Here is a 6,000-nt window from a genome sequence, read left to right as displayed (position 1 = left end):
TGTGTAGTCATGATTGCACAGTCCTGTGAATATATTAAAAATCATTCTATTGTACCCTTTAAGTGGGTAGAAAGTATGCTGCAGGAATTATATCTAAACAAAGCTGTTTTTAAAAACCATAAGGGACAAAGACAGTTTGACTTGAAAACTTGGCAAAAATGAGTATCTGGACTTCATTATTAAACCTTTAATCTTGCTGGGTTTTAATGTACAAAGACAGTTACACTGAGGTGCATCTCAAGAGGATAGCGGAAACATACTTAGAGCTGCCTATAAATCAAGAATATTTTTTAGTGAAAGCTTATAAGCTTTTAGGCTTATATTTTATTAATTAAATTAATATATAATAATAGCTCAGTTCGTAAAGAATCCACCTGTATTGCAGGAGACCCCGGTTTGATTCCTGGGTGGGAAAGATCCCCTGGAGAAGGGAAAGGTTACCCAATCCAGTATTCTGGCCTGGAGACTTCCACGGACTGTATAGTCTATGGGGTCGCAGAGAGTTGGATGTAACTGAGTGACTTTCACTTTTCAACCATTTTTTTAAAGTATAGACTAAAATAACTTCTTAAGAATAGTAAATATATATTTTTTTTCAAAGACCAAATCATAAAATAAATTCAGATAAGTCACATTTTCATCCCTGTTTTCTGAACTGTTCCTTCCCTCGCATGCTGGTAATTAATACTTGATTTCTATTTCCCTCATTTCTCAAAAACCAATTATTTCAGAGTTGGAAAACTAACGTAACCATATTTCATTGTATTACACAAGAAAAGCACCATGACGTTTTGATGTCTGTATCCAGAACAAGCTTGAGAACCATCATAAATCTAACCACAAACATTGGGCATAAACAAGAGTTTTCGACAGCCTTCAGCTCAGTTTAGGTCAGTTCAGTTGCTCAGTCGTGTCCAACCCTTTGCAACCCCATGGATTACAGAATTCCAGGTCGCCCTGTTTATCACCAACTCCCAGAGTTTACTCAAACTCATGTCCATTGAGTCGGTGATGCCATCCAACCATCTCATCTTCTGTCATCCCCTTCTCCTCCTGCCTTCAATTTTTCCCAGCATCAGGGTCTTTTCAAATGAGTCAGCTCTTTGCATCAAGTATTGGAGTTCCAGCTTCAACATCAGTCCTTCCAATGAATATTCAGGACTGATTTCCTTTAGCATGGACTGGTTGGATCTCCTTGCAGTCCAAGGGACTCTCACGAGTCTTCTCCAACAACACAGTTCAAAATCATCAATTCTTTGGTGCTCAGCTTTCTCTATAGTCCAACTCTCACATCCATACATGACTACTGGAAAAACCATAGCCTTGACCAGACAGACCTTCGTTGGCAAAGTAATGTCTCTGCTTTTTAAAAAGCTGTCTAGGTTGGTTATAACTTTTTTCTTCCAAGGAGTAAGCGTCTTTTAATTTCATGGCTGCAGTCACCATCTGCAATTACTTTGGAGCCTCCCAAAATAAAGTCTGACACTGTTCCACTGTTTCCCCATCTATTTCCCATGAAGTGATAGGACCAGATGTCATGATCTTAGTTTTCTGAATGTTGAGTTTTAAGCCAACTTTTTCACTCTCCTCTTTCACTTTCATCAAGAGGCTCTTTAGTTCTTCTTCACTTTCTGCCATAAGGGTGGTGTCATCTGCATATCTGAGGTTATTGATACTTCTCCCAGCAATCTTGATTCCAGCTTGTGCTTCATCCAGTCCAGCATTTCTCATGATACACTCTGCATTTAAGTTAAATAAGCAAGGTGACAATATATAGCCTTGACGTACTCCTTTCCCAATTTGGAACCAGTCTGTTGTTCCACGTCCAGTTCTAACTGTTGCTTCCTGACCTGCATACAGATTTGTCAGGAGGCAAGTCAGGTGGTCTGGTATTCCCATCTCTTTCAGAATTTTCCACAGTTTATTGTGACCCACACAGTCAAAGGTTTTGGCATAATCAATAAAGAAAGATGAAGACTTAAAAAAAAATGTAGACTTTAATTTGAATTACCATATGATCCTGCAATCCCACTCCTGCACATACATCCTGAAAAAACTATAATTTGAAAAGATACATGCACCCCAGTGCTCTCTGCAATACTATTTACAATAGCCAAACTATGGAAGCAATCTAAATGCCCATTAACAGATGTGTTTTATAAATATATATTCAAAGCACTATTACTCAGTCCTAAGAAAGAATGAAGTAATGTCATTGCAGCCACATGGATGGCACCTAGAGATGATCATACTAAGTGAAGTATGTCAGACAGAGAAAGACAAACATCATATGATATCACTTATACATGAAATCTAAGGGAAAAAAAGGGACAAATAGACTTACCTACAAAACAGAAATAGACTCACAGACATAGAAAACAAATTTATGGTTACCAAAGGGGAAAGGAAGGAGGTATATATTAGGAGTTTAGGATTAACATATATTCACTACTTTATATAAAATAGATAACCAGCAAGGACCTACTGTACAGCACAGGGAACTATATTCAATATTTTGTAATAACCTATAAAGGAAAAGAATCTGAAAAAGAATATATATATATATATATATATATATATATATATATATATATGGGCTTCCCTAGTGGCTTAGACGGTAAGTAATCTGCCTGCAATGCAGGAGATGCAGGTTTGATCCCTGGGTTGGGAAGATACCCTAGAGAAGGGAATGGCAACCCAACTCACTCCAGTATTCTTGTCTGGATAGTCCCATGGACAGAGGAAGCTGGTGGGCTACAGACCATGTGGTCGCAAACAGGTGGACATGACTAAGTGACTAACACACAATGTGCGTGTGTGTGTGTGTATAACCGAATCACTTTACTGTACACCTGAAACTAACACCACATTGTCAGTCAACTATATTTCAATGAAAAATACTTTGTCTTTTGAAACAGTTTTAGATTTATACAAAAAACATGAGCAGACAGCACAGAGAGTTTCAATATACCTCTCCCCTTCCCACAATCTCTTTTATTTTTTTACTGAAATATAGTTGTATACAATACTATGTTCATCGCAATTGTACTACACAACAATTTGACATCTGCATACGTTATGAAAGGATCATCATGGTAAGTCTAGTAACCACCTGTCCCCATACAAAAAGTTATTATAATATTATTGTATGCTGTATTACATATTCTTTATTCTATATATTACATCCTGGTGACTTATTTCATAACTGGAGTTGTACTTCTTAATCCTTTCACCTACTTGGCCCCCACACCACTCCGTTCTGGCAACCACTCATTTGTTCTCTGTATCTATGAATGTATTTTGGGGGGGGCAAAGCCTTCCTTTTGATTAAAGGAGAGTTTCTGGTCAGTTTGCACAGGAAGAGACATCTGGGGGCCAGGGGTACTTTGAACACCATGTTTGAAATTACCATCTACTTCCATCAATGCTTGCAACAGTGTGCAAGGAAAACGGGTTTCAGAGCCAGGTATTTCCAAGCTGTGATACTTTGAGCAAGTTGCTTATCCTATCTACACTTTGCTTTCCTTGTTAAAAAAGAAACAAGGATGAGGACTTCACTGGTGGTGCAGTGGTTAAGAATCCACCTGCCAGTGCAGGGGATACGGGTTCCATCCCTGGTCTGAGAAGCTTCCACATGCCATAGAGCAACTGAGCCCATGTGCTGCAACCACTGAAGTTGCGCCCCCCAGAGCCCACGCTCCGCAGCAAGAGAGGCTACCGCAATGAGAAGCACCACAGAGAGAGCAGGTCCTGCTTGTCACTGGGTTTCCCTGGTTGCTCAGACGGTAAAGAGTCTGCCTGCAGTGCAGGAGACCCGGGTTTGTTCTCTGGCTCAGGAAGACCCCCTAGAGAAGGAAATGGCAAACAACTCCAGTATTTTGCCTGGAAAATCCCATGGACAGAGGAGCCTGGCAGGCTACAGCCCATGGGGTCGCAAAGAGTCAGACACGACTCAGCAACTTCACTCACTCGTCACAACTGGAGAAAGCCCGCACACAGCAACAAAGACCCAGCGCACCCGAAGAGAGTAAATAAATAAATAGAATGAATTTTTAACAAATGCTTTATTGCTAAAAATGCTAACCATAATCTGAAAAAAAAAAAACAAGCAAACAAGAATGATACTGCTCACTGTTTCAGATTGTTCTAGGGACTGTGATACATGACTCAATGATTCAGAACCCACAGAACAAGCACTAGGCTGCTGCAGAGGCACTCCAAGATGGAGGCTAAAATTCCAGCCCAGGACTACAGAGGATGCCAACTTCAACTGCGATCAGCAGGTCAAGGTGTGGAGGGAGACCATCATCCCCTCCTGAGTTAGGCCTCTGCTGTAAACAGAATTAAAAGCTCCATCTCTCTGCTTCTCTGAAAGCATGTAATATCCCAGAGCATCAGCCGATGAAGTCGGTTTAAGAAAATGATGCAGAGGGGTATGGCTAATTCACAGTGGAGAACAGAAAAGACTTAATGCAAATAGAAGGCAAATGCTTTTTAGCTGAATTGAATCTGTTCAGGTTGACTGTTGAAAAAATAAACATTCAGGGTTATTCTTCCTCTTCTGCCATTAAAATGTGCTTCCTCTAAAAGGAAAACCTCCCATTGTTTGGCTCACAGAAAATGTTACGGTTCTTAATCTTACTGTACAAAATCTTGGGCTTTCTTAAACAGCCAGCTCTCAATGTGCATCGTATTTAGTTGGCAAGGCAGTCATGGAATATCTCTAAGAAATCGCCTGGGAAATGTATCCGTGGGTTTTGCTGTACAACAGTAAAACTCGCCACCACACATTGGGAGGGAACGTTGGCCAATTATGGTCCTAAAATGAACTGCCCGTTGCTTCTTCTCAATTTCTTAAGCCAACTTCCTTTCCAGTTTATTTTCCATGTGTGACAATTCTAGGCCACCCCAAGCTGTGCACGTTCAGACCACATTTGTGAGGAAAGGTGCAATTGAACTTTGCAAATGGAAAAAAAAAAAAAGACAGAGAGAGAGATCAGCGATTAATCTGGGTCCTCACAGAAAAGAAATGGGCTATTTTTGCTTCTGAAAGCTTTTTGAAAAAGACTTCACTCCTAGAAACCGCTCTGTCTCTTTGTAAGCAAGTTGGCTGGCACAGGTAAAGAAACCAAAGGTGAGGGTCCTGCCAGAGGGGGCCTGAGGGATGGAAAGAAGTGCAGGGTTTGACTCAGGCAGACTCCAAACCTCTCCTTCTTACCTCGAGTCTCCAGCCAAAGCTGAGAAAAGGTTTTGCAATCACCATAGTGATTTGGGCAAAAACAAGCCTGTCTATTTATGCATGAGTTCTGCTAGGCAGGCCTGAAATAATATAGTCAAAAGTAGGCCAAAATTTCATAAAAATATAGAAAATGTAAACCTGGCAATCTGGCAGGCCTGGTACCTAGAAATGCCAACCTGTATGTTCTTCCAGATAACGTGACACATTTGTGGGTTTTCACTTAAGAGTCAGAAAAATCAAGGATGAGCTCTTTGTACAAGTTCCACTGTGGCAGAACCCCCCAAATAACTCGGGGTGGGGGGCAGGTAGCCATGAGAATTGGGAGCACAAGAGTCATCATTAAATGAGACTGGACCTCCAGCTCCAGAAAGGGCATCCACTGGTGGGAAGCCAAAGAGACTTACCCCATGACGCCCAATTCCATCCTGACAGCATCACACTGGTACCCGTATTTCCCTCCTACATGCACTCTCATCAGCCACCACACATCCTAAGGTAACTTAGGAAAATACATTTCTTAAATTTATAACCAAAAAATTTTAAATATGTACATTATGATAGTGTTACTCAAACTGGTACATGAGATTTCAAGTGATATGTAAATTCACTTTTCTTGAAATTTTACTTGTATTTTATGTACATTTTTAAAAATACAGCACAACTTCCCTAGTGGTGCAGCGGACAGGAGCCTGCCTGTCAATGCTGGGGATGTGGGTTCAATCCCTGGTCCAGGAGGATCCCACGTGCCCTGGGGCAACTGG

This window comes from Bos grunniens, chromosome 5, assembly GCF_055505025.1.
Source record: "Bos grunniens cultivar Pamir isolate PY7600 chromosome 5, Bosgru_T2T1.0, whole genome shotgun sequence".
Classification (NCBI taxonomy): Eukaryota; Metazoa; Chordata; class Mammalia; order Artiodactyla; family Bovidae; genus Bos; species Bos grunniens.
Note: the sequence above shows the minus strand (reverse complement) of the source record.